Below are 15,191 nucleotides of genomic sequence, written 5' to 3'. Positions count from 1 at the left end.
GCCACCTGTTGCCCAGGCACTCTCAGGACCTTAATGTTGAATGTGATGGCCATGAACACTAGTGGGGGTGGGGAGGGGACAGTCACTTTTTGTGTCCACTCCAAAAGTTTTTGTATTCTTAACATTATGAAAATATGTATGGGCATGATAACATGCCTTGTTTTCAGAGACAACTTCGCCTCCCTCCAGATTTCTCTCAAAATGTGTCTCCACTGACACTTGAGGCATCCTGGTGCTATTACATGTTTGGGAGCTGCAGCGTCAGAAACTTTAGTGGGTGTAGATTTTCTGAGTTGATGATGAACGATGGGCTGTTTGTGGTAGAAAGCTTTAGAAAACATGTTTTCTCAGGAATGATTGTGCTTTTTTGAGGAGCCATTATAAGGGTTATTAAATTGAACATTCTGGCAAGTTGTGTCATTTATATCAAGATTCTCCTGTAACAATTCTATATGTTCTTATAGCAAATTATCCCAGGGAATGTGGGAAAGATTTCAGCTTATTGTCAGAGGGAAGGAGATAAAGGACTCGTCTGTCCTGTAGATTGTACTGCACTGTAGAAATACGTAAACTAATGTTAAACAAGCAATTAAAACTAGAAGCAGTTCAGCTATGGCAGCACGGGGTTTAGCAGAAGCTCATTCTTTGCTAGAAAGCAAGATAAAATAGCCTACAAAGAGCCTGCTTTTGCAGCTAGAGTACACCTAGTGTCTGAGCTGGCACGTCATTTTTCCTAAAGGATGCTGAAATCTGTTTTGCAGAAGACACAGGTGAAGGAGTTTCTGATCCTTTTTTTTTCTTGGTTTTGAATGGCAAACTGGCTGCTAGAGGTGGGATCAGAGCAAAGCATGTCAAGATGGCTTCACGGTAAGAGTAGCAGCCATTTAAGCAAGGTTTGGACGTAACCGATCTCCTTCTGGCAGCTTTTCCCAGCCAGCCAGCCTGCCTTTCATCAAACCCTGATTTTGACAGACACCTTGGGATAGTCATGAACATGTAACAGCTTGCGGTCAGATTAAATGTGCGCTGATTAAATCAAACCTTTATGGTGGCGTATATCAGCTGCTATCATACTTAGTTTGAGTCCACCACCCCTCTGCTAGGTACCCCCTGGTAAGCCGGGAAGTTGCAAAGTTTTCCTACTTAGAAAAAATATTTTCTCACATATCCCTAATAGCCCATAGTATGACTTGGAAAAAGCAGAAAGCCGAGAGCTCGCCGAGATAAACTCACTGGTCCAGGTGATTGAAGGTGGGTGGTATTATACAATGATAAAAAGTTAAACTCCCCAGATTTCTCCCAGAGTCTATTGCACTTCAGCCAACACTCCTGTATAACAACACATTCCTGAGATCCTTCCTGGGTTGAATCAGCTGCTTGTGAGGCAGAACCTGGCCCTACTTCTGCACAAATTATACATAATGCAGCAGTCCTGATAAATAATATAGATGAGGCTGAGATAGGTTTGGGTCTTCATCTTACACTGTCCTTCAAAGCTTTCAGATGCTTTCAACTAAAAACAACCAACAAAAAAAGGGCAAGCGCCATGCAGTGTCCCGGATCCTCTGCCCGTGGAAAGGTGAGCCTGGAGTGGCGTGGACACAAGCTATGGTGCGCTGCATGACTAAGAAACCAGGCATCCTTCTGGGCTGGAAACACGCCTTTGGCACTGGGTTGCAGCCATGTTCAATGTCAAGCCAAGACTTGGAACAAACTTAACTGTAAACTACCAGTTCCTTCAAGTAACTCAACCGAGATGCCCGAGGTGCGCCTTCCACTTTTCTACTCCTCTGAAAATGCCAACCCACGTGCTGATAGTACCAGCAGAAGGCCAGCAGAAGGTGCAATGAGGAAAAGAGCAACCTTGTTAAGAATCTGTATGATATCACTCTCTCGAATGAGCTGGGGTGTGTGTGTGTGTGTGTGTGAGTCTTTTCTTTGTCTTGTCTTCTTCCTTTTTTTCCTCTTTTTTTTATTTGTTACTTTTGTTCTTTGGGTTTTTTTAATTTTTTTTTTCCTCCTGTGCAGCATCTTGAAAGACACTCCTCTCCCCATGGACTTCCAGAGCAATCAAAAAAACCAGAGCAGCATCTCCTGGATTGCAGGTAGAGCAACAGGTAATTCACAGTGCCATGACATCAGCTAGCGCAGGGTATCTTGTCAGCATTTGGATAGATGGATCATCAGGGATTTTTCCTCTTATATTTGAAGGAAATATGGAGGCAATCATTTTGGTTCCTCTTCTGCCACTGTTTTTGTACCAACCTAGCAATTAGGCTCACAGGTAAACTCTAGCCAGCTGCAGCAGGGTTATAAAGAAGAATTTGGTTATTTCCTCAAGAATTCTTCACAGCTGTCTTCATAATGTTTACTCCAATTTGGAAAAAGATGTGATATTATTGACTGTATGTATACAGCACGGTTCCCACCTAGTATGGATGAAACAGCAGACAGTTGAACCAGCATTAAGAAAAAGCACTGGACAGCAGATCTGGGCATCAAGACAGTGGTGCTGAGCTCACACAGGAATATGTGTGGGGACAGCACTTCTGTCTGTAAGCTCGCTGGTCTATGGGTTTCGCTTTCTCTGTTCCCTGCTTGTTCAAAATCCCTACACAGACGTGGTTACTATGTGAAGTTTCATCTGGGTTCCACTTTGCATGAATTTCAGCAATTGCTTTGCAAAATCCCCAAACTGCCATTTTACATTCCCAAACTGGGAAGACATAGCTCAGCAGGCTGCAGTGTTTCACAAAGATGAAGAAACCCAGCTCGGATCCCCACTATCGTGGTGGTCACACTGAGAAGGCATGTAGCAGGACGATTTGCACACTGCATATGTTTGAGATACCCTTGAACAGCTTGCAATTTGCAAAGAGAACAGGAGGTTAAGGTCAACAGCATAACTGGTTACTGTGGCCCGTTGGCCGATCTGTGTCGGGGAGTGGTGCAGTCTGTTGCAGATACCATTAAGAGTTCATTCTCTGACCCTGTGGAAGGGATCCCTGCAGACCTCTGTGCTATAGTAATGGTAGTGACCCCTTTGGACTTACCGTGGACAGTTTGCTTTGGTTTTATTGTTATTTTATAGAGGCAAAAACATTGGGTATAAAAAGTATATGCTTGGTCAAAACATGTAATTTTTTAAGAATCCTGAAAAAAATGCCATTCCTTTCACTATATCCTTCTGTGATATATCTACTTCAGTAACAAGGACACAGGATAAGCCACAGACTCTCCTTGGAAAAGGTTGCAGGGTCTGATAAAACACAGTTGCAGAAAGATGAAGGCATAGAAAGAAAAAATGTTCATTTGGGGTTTAAATGTTGTTACAATGATGGAAGATGCTCTTCCTGCTGGGCTACACACTCATTTGTCTCTTTTGTATTTTTTAAAGTGACTTAACAGTAGTGTCCACTATTAAGCAAAAAGCAGCAAAGAACACATTAACTTAAGCTTTAAAGTTTCAAGAATTATGTATTTTAAAATTTGACTCATTTGATTTATGCTTCGTCAGAGTAAATTTTTGAAGAATAACTATTAGAAAATATTCATTTTTCATGCAGCTGCTCTTTAGAATGATCATCAGCCTCTTGGCTGCTTCCTGAGTAGATCAGCTTGCCAAGCGGTCATACACCTGATTCATCAGAGGCAAATCCAGTTTGAGAATCCACAGTTTTGTTTAAAATGCAGAGCCTCTTAAATATTGCAAGCGAAATATGCAGATACAATTATAAGACACAAAGATTAACTTCAGAGTTTCCTGTCACTTGTTGGCACCATCACTTAGGTACTGGACTTGCAGCAGGGACTGACCCAGGGCAGTTCTGCGGTGCGTCCGTACAGTCAGGTCCGATGATCACGTGGCCCCTTCTAGCTGTAAAATTTGTGAATCTGTGGAGGGTTTTTTTTCACCATTAGAAAACTTACAGGTATTTGATATGTGTAATACATGGGAATAAGACTTGAAGAGTTAATAATACTTTATTAGGGCAGGAAATGCGCTTTCTTCTCACCAGAGTGCTGCAAGTATTTGTTTTTCAGACAGCAATACAGCTGGGCTTTGGCTCTTCTTTGCTGGGTGCTGGATTCAAACACCCTACTGGTGCAGAGCAGGAGGATTACCATTGTTCCAGATCGGATGGAACAGACTTTACATTAACTTTACATTAATACTCACAGCTTCAAATGGGGGTATAAAGCATATGGGAGGGCTGACCAGCGTGCTGATTTTCCTGATGGCCCTACAGAGGGAGATGCATTTTCTGATCATCTCCTGCACACAGCAAACTGCACACTGCTGCAGGTGTCCTGGCCCACAGGCGTCACTGTCACTTTTGCTATTGACTTCAGTCGGGTCAGATCTGGCCCTTGTAAGCTTCTGTGTGGATGAGGCAGGTGGAAAGGACTGTCAGAACTTGAATTTCCAGCGTATCCTATCAGTGGACTAACTAATCAGTGAGAACATCCTTCTTGTCCACAGTGCGGTTGTCACTTTCGGGAGCAGACATAAATCGTTATCCTAGTACACCTTAGCTGTCCTACATTTAGTACCAGCCATTAATGCTGAAAGTGAAATTCAGCAGGTAAATAGCTTTATTCAGCATGTCGCCACATGATTCACACATCTGGAATGGATTCCATCTTAATGCAGTTTTCCGAATCTGCCAAAGGCAGCCAGTCCTGACCATCTCCCTACACTGGCACCAACCCGTGCTGCTGGAGCTGGTGGAACTGCACCACATTAAAACTGGCATGGGGGAAGCCAAAAGCTCTTTCTAATTATTTTTCTACTTAACACATTATTCTTTTTCTCACTTTTGTCTATAAAATGGCACCATAGGGCTCCAGGTTTATGACATCTTATGTGATACTAGATAAAGCACATTTTCTGAGTCAATAGTTTTTAGTTGCTTTTTTTTCCCCTCTACCAGAGGACATTCAGTATTTGGTTTTTTAATAAGTTTGCATAACACAAACTTTTATGAGTCAAATTAAGCTACTTGCTAGCTCACATTGAGCTCTCACCAACATAAAGTCAGTCAGTCTTAATTGCCATGAATTATCTTAATTCTCCTAATTGTGTTTGTTCAGACCAGCTGAGGGTCTAGAGTAAAACTGGCCTCAGCAAGCTCAAAAATATAAAACTGATCTAGCATTGGAGAAACCTAACCCAGTGCAAACCATCTTATGCCATCTGCAGAAATAAAACAATCCAAAAGTCAGTTATCATTAGAGGGAAAAAAGTTTGCAGTATGAGTAGGTCAAGTGAGGAGTTTCCATTTTCACATTATTCCTTGCTCAAAATGAAACCAAGGTAATAAGCTCGCAATTTGAATAGCAGGAATGTGACTCTGAAATAATACAATGCCAGAAACTGCTGATAGAATTTACTCTCCTTTATTCTTTCACCAAAAAGAATTGGTACCGGACACTCACCGTGAAAGAAACTGGAAGACTGATGATCGTAAGTTGTATGTATAGACCTTACCAGAAATAGTCCTTGAGAAAACAATTTGAAGCCCTCTGAGTCATGCATAAAAATGATTTCTATTTGTTCATTCAACTTCTGCATTAGAAGGATGGATACTGAACTGTGGTGTTTTGAATGAAGAGAGAAAAATTTAAAGCCCCGGACAAAACTTGTGCTCACATTTTTTTCATGAAATACTGGAATAAGACTGATGTTTGCCTGCATTGGGTTTAAAAGAGTATCAGTCATGATATCCTTAGCTAGCTTAAAGCTTGGCTACTGGAAGACCCAGCAAATTAACCAGACCTATTTGGAAAATGATCTTATAATTGCCTACTATAAATTCAGACTGGGTATTCCACCAGTTGGCATCTAATCTACTTTTTAACAATAAATGGCAAAAAGAACCCACTGTGAAAAATAATTTTATTTTGTGTTTATGAACACAGGAATCAGTTCATTAAATAACGCCTTTTCATAATGATGTTGTAAAAATACTCTCTCATAAGAATATCATATAGTCTCATACTACTGAATCGTATGTCACAAAAAAAGTGAGATGTGACATATTATATCTCATTATAACAGAGCATTATTCCTCACAATATGTGAATAAAGGTTGGAAGAGTAAAATAATAACCCATTATGAGTCAAGCTAGAATTACTCCGTTCTGCATAATGACCCGCCTATTCCCTAAAGGACTGATAGATGTCTAAGCTCTTTGTAAGCCGTTTCTCACTGTAGTTGTATCTATGCATATCTGGCTTTATTGAATTTCTTACTGATGGGGTTCAATAAATAATGCCTAGTTAGATTTGGCTGCTGTACTAGTTTAAAGTCCTGGTGGCTATCATGGGAGAGTTGCCAAATAAAGGCAAGAAGACTTTAAAAGACATAAACTCTATGAAATTGACTGTTGGAAACACACCTGCATTTATATCTGTATTAGGGGAGCACCTGGAGATCACAGCTGAAACAAGTTACCATTCTGCTAGCAGCCAAACCCATACACCAGTGTCACCAGAATACTTGCTTCATAATCATTCAGAGAGAGATATTTTTCCCTTCCATACAGACTCACAGAATCATTTAAGTTGGAAAAGACCTTTAAGATCATCGATTTCAACCGTTAACCCAGCACTGCCAGGTCCACCACTAGACCATGTCCCTGAGCGTCACATCTACATGTCTTTTAAGTACCTCCAGGGATGGTGACTCCACCACTTAGATTGAGAAACTAAGGTATAGGGACATTAAAGCTGTGATTTGCCTTCCCCGACTTCAGAATCCTCCTCTCCAACTAGGTTTAAGTCTATCTAATTGTCTTGCTCTTCAGTGAAGAAGCAGGGCAGTTCATCCATAGGGCAGGTCCAATGGAGCACTCTGGAGTGCCTGTTTCTGTCCTCTGACTATAAACGGTTTTGTCTGCATTAGTAAATAATTCAGCAAAATCAGTGCAAATAAGTAGTTTGAAGCAGCTGTTGATGCAGCCCATATGTCTATGCTACATGAACTTCAGAAGTTCACTTGGAACTAAAGTATGGTGTCCCTGAGTAAGAAAATGATGTTGGGTTGTCTGAGGAACCACTAATTTTCCCAGTCCTTTTTGCCCCGTAAGACGCCAGAATACATTTGACACTTGCCAAGAGTTCAATTCTTGTGTAAGTATCCTCTAGTTCATGCAAAACAACATTGCATCAAAAATGGGCATGATCAGGAGATTTGCTTAAAAGCTGTGCAACGCTGCTAAACCAAAATTCTGATGTATGTGTGCAGCCTATGTTACTGGTTTAGACCAGTCATGTAACCGTCGCTTGCCTAAAGTTAATTGATATAAATCCCAGACTAGGTGACTGGTTCAAGTTCATAGGGGATCTGTGGCAAAGCTGGACCTTAATAATCACAGTCTTCTAAATCATAGTCCAGGTTCTGAGAGCATACATGACTGTATAAAGCTCATGATATGAAGTGCCAGAAATCTCACAGAATAAAAAACTTTGAGTTCAGTGTGATTTATATCAACCTCAGAGAAAGTTAATTACAGGGCTGAAGGTAATAGCTTGAGCTTCACAGTAGTGGGAGTTTATGAGTGGCAGATGTAAGTAAAATGAGTGGAAAATGTTGATAACGGACCTTTCTCAGCCAAGATATTCTTCAGCTGTTCAGCCATAGCCCTTGGTGTGAACATGAGAGCTGGAAGAGATTTCCAGGAGAGCTGGAAATCCTCCACAGGGCTGTTTTCCTTCTTATGAAAAGAAAAATCATCCTATGGTAAGTGTGGAAATATCATCCTCTGGTAAGTGTGCTGAGCTGTGAATACACAGTAGTAATACACATGAGTCAGCGCACAGGGCTTGCAGTAATGGTCCCTGGGTTTTTATTTATCCTGAAACACATTCCTGGGTGTGAGATTGACTGTTACTTTTCCTGGCACCGATGCACTTTACTACAGTAAGCATGCAGCTGTAAGCCACTAACCGGCCATGGGGGACACATATCAGCATGGAGGGAATGGTGACTGGGCACAAAAGCAGCTGGAGTGGTTCCTGTGGCCCAGCTGCCCGGGAGCAGGACCGAGGAGATGTGGCCATGCTCCCACACCTCAAATAGACTTCAGCAGGGACCTTGGGACTGCTGAGATGGGTGTGCAAGGGGTGCGTGTGCCTATGGAGACACAGACGCAGGGAAAACCCCTGCCTTGCAAGTGCCCTTGTCTGCACCGAATCCCTTCAATAAAATAGGTTGTGGTCCACACACTCCCCATGAAGGTGTGTGTTTCGGTCTCTTCTGTCCAGCTTTGCAGTAGTATTAAAGCCACATTAAAACTGAGAAAGTTCCTTTTCTGGAGGCCTTCTTACAGCTCTTTGTCGTGCAGGGACAGATAGGTCTATGCATCACCTCATCTACTTTTCTGCCTAGTAACACCCTCTCTTTTGTCCCATTAACTTTCCATTCCACAGACAAATTAATTTAACAAAATAAATAAAATTGTAATTTATTCCACATGCAAACCACTACTCTCTGCTTTTGTAAAGATCTCTAGCTCTGTACCTTACTGCCAGCTCAGCTGTGGTCAGCGCTCCAAGCAAGGGAGGAGAGTACTGATAGGACAGGAGGAAACAGCCTCAAGTGGGCCAGGAAAGGTTCAGATTGGATATTAGGAAAAAATTCTTCACCAAAAGCGTGGTCAAGCACCGGAACAGGCTGCCCCAGGAAGTGGTGGTGGAATCACCATCCCTGGAGGTATTTAAAAGACGTGTATATGTGGCACCTGGGGACATAGGCTAGTGGTGGGCTTGGCAGTGCCAAGTTAGCGGTTGGACTCAATGATCTTAAAGGTCTTTTCCAACCGAAACAATTCTATGATTCTATGAATTGCAGAGATTTTCTCCTTTCTGTGTTAGGCAAGTTCACAGTCAACTTGTGAGCTACACAAGTCAACTTTTACTATTATCATTATTTGATTGAAAATGAGATGAAAAATGAAAATACAAATAACAAAGGTCAGAGCGCAAATGTTGATGCCCTTTTATGTGAGATTCTGTGTGTCCACGTTAGCAGGGGATCAGCTGTGACAGGTCTGTTCCACAGATCTGAGATCTTGTGGAACAAATAATTTGATGTTCATTTCTTCTCATCTGCATCAAAGAATCTGCAAGTCCAGAGAAAAGAAGATAAAACTGCTGATAACCAGCCCTTTCCCAAAGGCTTCCAGGTTTCCCTGTGGATCATTTTGGAGGCTCTGTGCTCTGTCTGTGCTGGGGAAATACAAGTTGGCCTGAAAGTCTGCAAGGGAAATTTCTGTCAAACAGAAGCAACATTTGAATTAATACTCTAAGGAGCAAGAAGAAGAGAAAAAGAAATAGGGGGTGTGTGGTGGTGGTGATAGGAATCCAGAGAAGGCTCTTTCTGCCAGCAGAAACCATTAGCATAGCCTGAGGCAAGCACTAGCCTCAGTGTGCTGAGCTAGTCTGAAATTCATTTATGCTCTGGCCATTGTCTTGTTTCTGCAGTGAGCTCAATGCATGTGGACTCTCTTCTTCAGAATTTTATTTCTTCTTCTTCTTTTTCTTTTTTTTCTTTTTAATTTAATTAATTGATTGAACTATGATGTTTGATACGAATTGAAAACTTGCTAAAGTAGATTGAAATCAGCAAAGAGATTAGTAAAAAGTAAAAAAGGAAAAAAAGATGCATATAATTCCAAAGCATTGGATTTTAACATTATCAGAATGAAACATTTCAGGATTTGATATTTACATATTTGATAGAGTGCTTCATCTCAGTCTTTAATAGATCACTTTTCATGTCAAAGTGACACTTTTCATATTAAAATTATCATACATTTACAGACAGAGGGGAGTTTAATAAAAATTGTACCAACCTGAATGAAAATAATGCAATTTCAGAATCTTTCTTTCATCAGTACTTTTAAGAAAACTTTGTTTTCATTCAACATAAATTTTCCCCTTCCTATTTTTATTTACTTTTGATGCATCTGGAAAGTGTATTATTCCTCTTTATGGCTGAGCCTCTACAAATTCAGCTTAAGTCATTACAAGGGAAAGGCTCCCAGCCAGCGTAGCAAAGGCTCCTGCAAACGAGGGGTAGGGTAGGTCGGAAATGCTGTTCCTAGCTTATTATAACCGAGACCAATGTGCATTTCTAAAGCCACTGCCTTGTAGCAGAAGAGTCTGAAAAGATGTTATTCTCCTTGTTCTTTTATTTAGACTGTAATTTTTATTTGTAATATGAGTTCTATATTTGCCTGAAGGCAGAGGCATCAGGTGAGAAAAAATGACCAAGGTGTAAAAATCACCTAACAGCATGCTGATATTTTACCTCTATTCTCACAATGGGAAGGGATAAAAAAGATAGGAAAAAAAAACCGTTTCCAGATAGATTGTGTATGTCCTGGAATGGACTTGCAGTTCAGAAAACGTTCAGGCAAATGTTTAGCTGCCCTATATGATTTTATCTTTTAAAGGATTTCTTCCCTATTTCTAGTGTGAGCCAGGATATAATAGATCCCCTAGCTTTGCTCCCGCCCCCCCCCCCCCCCCCCCCCCCCATCCCCCTTTTCACTTATTTCTGGCTTCTGGACATTAAAAGGTAGGATTTGTTCCCTAAACCTTCTCTAATTCCACTGGAAGTTTTAGTGCATCTCTTTCTGTTTGCACATCCCCTATAACTTCTTCTTACAATAAGGGAGTTTTCTGTCCTATTCTGCTCGATACATCTAATGATGTGGCCCCTTTTTGCTGCCAGTATTTGTCTTTGCATTACATACCTTCCTGTGCCTGCGAACTAACTCTTCATTCACACTTTTCCCATCACCATGGAAACCTGGAAATGGGAGATAAAGTTTGCTAATTCACTCGAACTGGTTACAGTGGCTCAGTGCCTTTTTGCATCATGTGAATTTATATGACCATAAGGAGAACAAGGGCAAATTCCAGTCACGCAAACCAGGCATCTTTTCAGACAAGATCACCTTTGTGACGCTGGAAATTGGGTCTGGTGGGTTCCAGGCACACTTCTGAAGAGCCTTTTCCTTCAGCAATGTAGTTTCTTTCTTTCTTCAATACAGTCTGTATTTTTTCTCTTTTCCTGCATTTTCTGCGATACCAAGGGATGCTGACAGTTTCACGCAGGCAGGTTGCGGATGCTCAGTTACTAAAGCAACCGTGTTTGTAAGTCAGAACACAGCCGCCTCTTCTCATCGTTATAATATTAACGTCCTGTCGAATGATAAACCTGTTTAGCTCAAAATAGATTTCTTACATGAGACTAATGCACGGCCAGCTGACCTCCTATTCTTATGTTTTAAGAATGTTCCCATGTTTCATGTTCCCAAGCCTCCTTCCTCCCTTCGGAGCCCGCGGCTGCCTCAGGAGAAGGAATGCCGCATCCCGGCTGCAGGCGACGTTAGCGGGTCAGGAAGCTGGGAGAAGAGTGCCAGAAAGGAAAAAAAAAAAAAAACCAAACCCAAAAAAACCAGCTTTATGATTCCAAGGAGGGAGTGCCTGCGGAGGGATCAGCACTGACCTTCCAACGGCGTGAAGCTCACTTCTAAGGATATATATTTTAGGCGGAGAAGGGACAATTAGGATAATCTGATCTGACCCTGACTTGCCTTTGGGCAGAAGGACAATAGGAGAAAGGAAGGCAGGGATGAATGAAAAGCACCTCTGCTGCCACAGGGGAAATCTCCATAAGGAGCAGGATAGGATTTCTGCCCCCTAAGGCAGAAAATACCCTGGTGAAAGGGATTCGCCTGGTGCTGGGTGGACTAGTTTGAACCTGTAAAACCTCCCCGTTTTGTTCACTCACTTCCTTTGGGGTTTCTGATCTCTCTCAGGTCTGACCGAGTCTTTTCCCGAACGTTTATCTTCTTTTTAAGACAATCTACCTATAAGCCTACCCCTTTGAATGTCTTCTTCGAATCCAGCCTGTTTGGTCACCAGAGTGGTCCCAGGTGCCCCGGTTCCTCACTGCTTGCAGCGCAGCTCCCCAGGAGATGTGTGCTTCGCTCTGTGAATACCTGCTCAGATTGCTACAGCCCTGAAGGCTCGTGTCTGAGTGCTTTTCCCACTGTTCTGTAATATTTTCTGTTTATGGCTTTATGTATTTTTTTTTTTAAAGTCAGTGCAAAACCCCAAGAACTTTAAGATTCTGTGACATTATAAAATAATTAAAAGATGGTAAAGGAAGACAATGTTAATACGCTAAGAAACTTTTGTAACTGTCCTGATATATTTTCTTGACTTGCCCTACTACGTTAGAAAAGCTACTTCTGAACAGCAGATGGTCTCAGGCCAGGAAATTACTAACAGAGTGGAACAAGTTGAATTACAATCGGTTACTTCTTGCCAGGTTTCTAATCTCAGCCCTGCGAGGTGTTAAGTGCCCTCAGCTCCTGATGAAATGAGGGTTGATGGTATTCAGCACTCAGCTGGACTTGGTACTGCATACATAATATAATTTTTCTATTTCAGAAATGAAATTTCTGATACAGGCTCTTAGGCTGAACATTAAAACTGAGAGCGCAAAGGCAGGTGTAGCTGAACAGAAGCCTGTTGCACCCATAAACTAGAAATATTTTAAGCAGGATATTTCTTGCCTTAAATACAGACACAAGCACACTATAATAGCATAACCAACAGCAATGTACAGGCATTTTGTAGCACAGCTAAGCATAGGTATATTAGAACTATATAAATGCGAGGGGACAAACAAATTTGTGGTATATTTGCACAAATGGGCCACAGGAAAATAAATGTGTGCACGTAATAAAACCTACAAGGTAAGAGCAAGGGTTGGAAAGCAGAGAGGAAAGATACCTGATGGTACCAGAATAATGCTGCATAGCAAGGAAGAAAGATGTTTGGCAAAGCCAGAACAAGTGCTGGTCCTAAAAACAAGATAAACTGTGTTAGCAATGGATGAAATCCCTGCCTTTCTTTTTGGGGAGGGATAGGAGAGCATGAAACAACAAAAGCAAGCAAGTAAAACTGGGGGAAAACACACTGCCTATTTCAGTTGCATTTCCTTTCTTAAACTTGATGAACAGCCTTGGGAACCAGGATGAAGGGCCTCAGCCACCAGTGCTCATTACCTGGCATCAGCTGCCTGGTACTATACACAGGCAGTTAGTTCAGGATAAGACTGTTCGGGACTAATTGCTCCAGTATGAGCTGATAAAGATTTTAAACCCTTCACTGATAATGTTTGATGTTAACAAATGGCTGGCTAGTAAAGCTTGGTTTTGAAGTTTGAAAGTGGCCTTCTTTATCAGCCTTATGAATAGTCTCATCAACAATATGTAGATGCAGGTATGTGCACATATATGCAATATATACACACATATATATACACACACCATTGCAATCCAGGCCTTACAAGACCCATTTCCTTTTCAGTAGCAATATAAAACCCCCAACACCATGCTTCTTAGCAATTTTGAATTATGTTTCTCTCCGGTAGATTCCTGAAGGCCGGGTGAGGCCTCCCCTCAGGGACCACTCTGGGGTGCCAGGTCAGGCTCAGCCCTTGGAGCCCTGGTTTTGGAAAAGGAACCGCACAGCTGCGTTTCCCCTCGCTGGGGTCAGCACCATGCCCCACGTACTCCCCGTGTCTCTTGGATGCTCCTGCACCAAACCGCAGAGGGAGTTAAGGACGGTCTCGTTCAAAGAACATTTAGATGAAGAAATACACAAAACCTTTGTGTGCAATTTCCCTTTCGGTGATCTCAACAGCCACTCATTGAAAGCTGTAATGACTGTGAGAACAGCATGCTTAATCAGCTGTGAATGTGTCCATTTGCATTTTTAAGTCTTTCATCTGCCGTTTCCTCATTCAGATGCAGGTTACTGGTTTTTCTTTTTCTGTTTGTCCTACTACAAAAAAGTGAATCTATTAACCTGTGTACCGGGGCTGGGTTTCACTCCTATGTCGTTCACCTTGAGGTGGGGCACTTTGATAAGCAAAGAGTCCCAGAGACAATTCCCTGCCCCCTCCCCAGACCCCCCCCAAACCCCACCCCCACCCCCACCTCCCCACCCCCCACCTCCATTAGTGAAATATATTCCAAACCCAAGATTCTGGGAGTTCTTATGAGAAGAAATCACAACCACAACTACCCTTACAGGAGCCTCTCACTGTTCAAGATTCAGCTATTTCTACCTCTGACATAACACAGACGTGAACTTTGTGATATATGTAGAATTACCCTGACTCCTTGAATTAAACAAGTATGAATAAGTTGACTCCAAAGACCAGAACTGGAGTTTATACTACCGGAGATACTTCATAAGAGCTAGCAATCCCTAACTCTGCTCTACCGACTTTCAAAATGAATAATGTTAGCTAGGAACAAGGCATTTGTTCCATTTTCATTTTCTCCTTTCTCTCCCTTTGCTTTTATTTTCTTTCTCAAGATGTCCAGAGATGTCATATTTCAAGAACTTCTGATTAATTCCCTACTTTATTTCTTGTCTACTCTCAAATGTGGCTGAACCCTCACCTTTACTCGATCTGTCATTGTATAAATAAAGCTATGGTTAGCGTGCTTTGCATTCACCATCCTTGGTAACCATGGGAGAGTTATAGTGTTTTTTCCTTTAGAACACTGGGGAACAAGGTAAGTAAGTGCAGATGTCCCAGGGAGTACTTTGTTATACCTTCCCCCCACCCTCCACCCATGCCAGCAAGGTGTGGTGGCTGTCAGGAGAAGTGATGTTAAAACAGATGTTTTCCTCTCCCTGGAAGAGGTGCATGTGTCACATTGCCTGAGCAAACATGTTCGTGAACTTGTCTTCGTGTTGGATATTGTGTCCTGCAGCATGTCCTGCAATGTGGACCCTGAACGGCTGAAGGGCTGTGGCCTGGGGGCCTCTGCAACAGCGGCCAGCAGCAGAAGCCCAGGGCAGAACACGGGACCAGTGCAAGGACATGGCAGTGATTCCCCAGGACATTGCTGTGCCTGCAGTGGTTCTCAGCTTGGGCAGGCTCTGGGGTGTGTGGAAGGCACCGTGACATTCCCCATCAGCATCCAAGCCCCCATCATCTCACTCTCAAATGGAGCTAGAGCATGGCCAGTGAAACGGATGCACGACAGCATTGGCTGTATGGAGAGGGAAGGGAAAAGCGCAGCAGCCTGTGATGATGCTCTGTGGCCACAGCAACTGGTACAGCTACTGCAACAAGATTCATAGT

This window comes from Falco biarmicus, chromosome 7, assembly GCF_023638135.1.
Source record: "Falco biarmicus isolate bFalBia1 chromosome 7, bFalBia1.pri, whole genome shotgun sequence".
Lineage (NCBI taxonomy): Eukaryota > Metazoa > Chordata > Aves > Falconiformes > Falconidae > Falco > Falco biarmicus.
The sequence above is the reverse complement of the archived record's forward strand: the minus strand, read 5'-3'. Positions refer to the sequence as shown.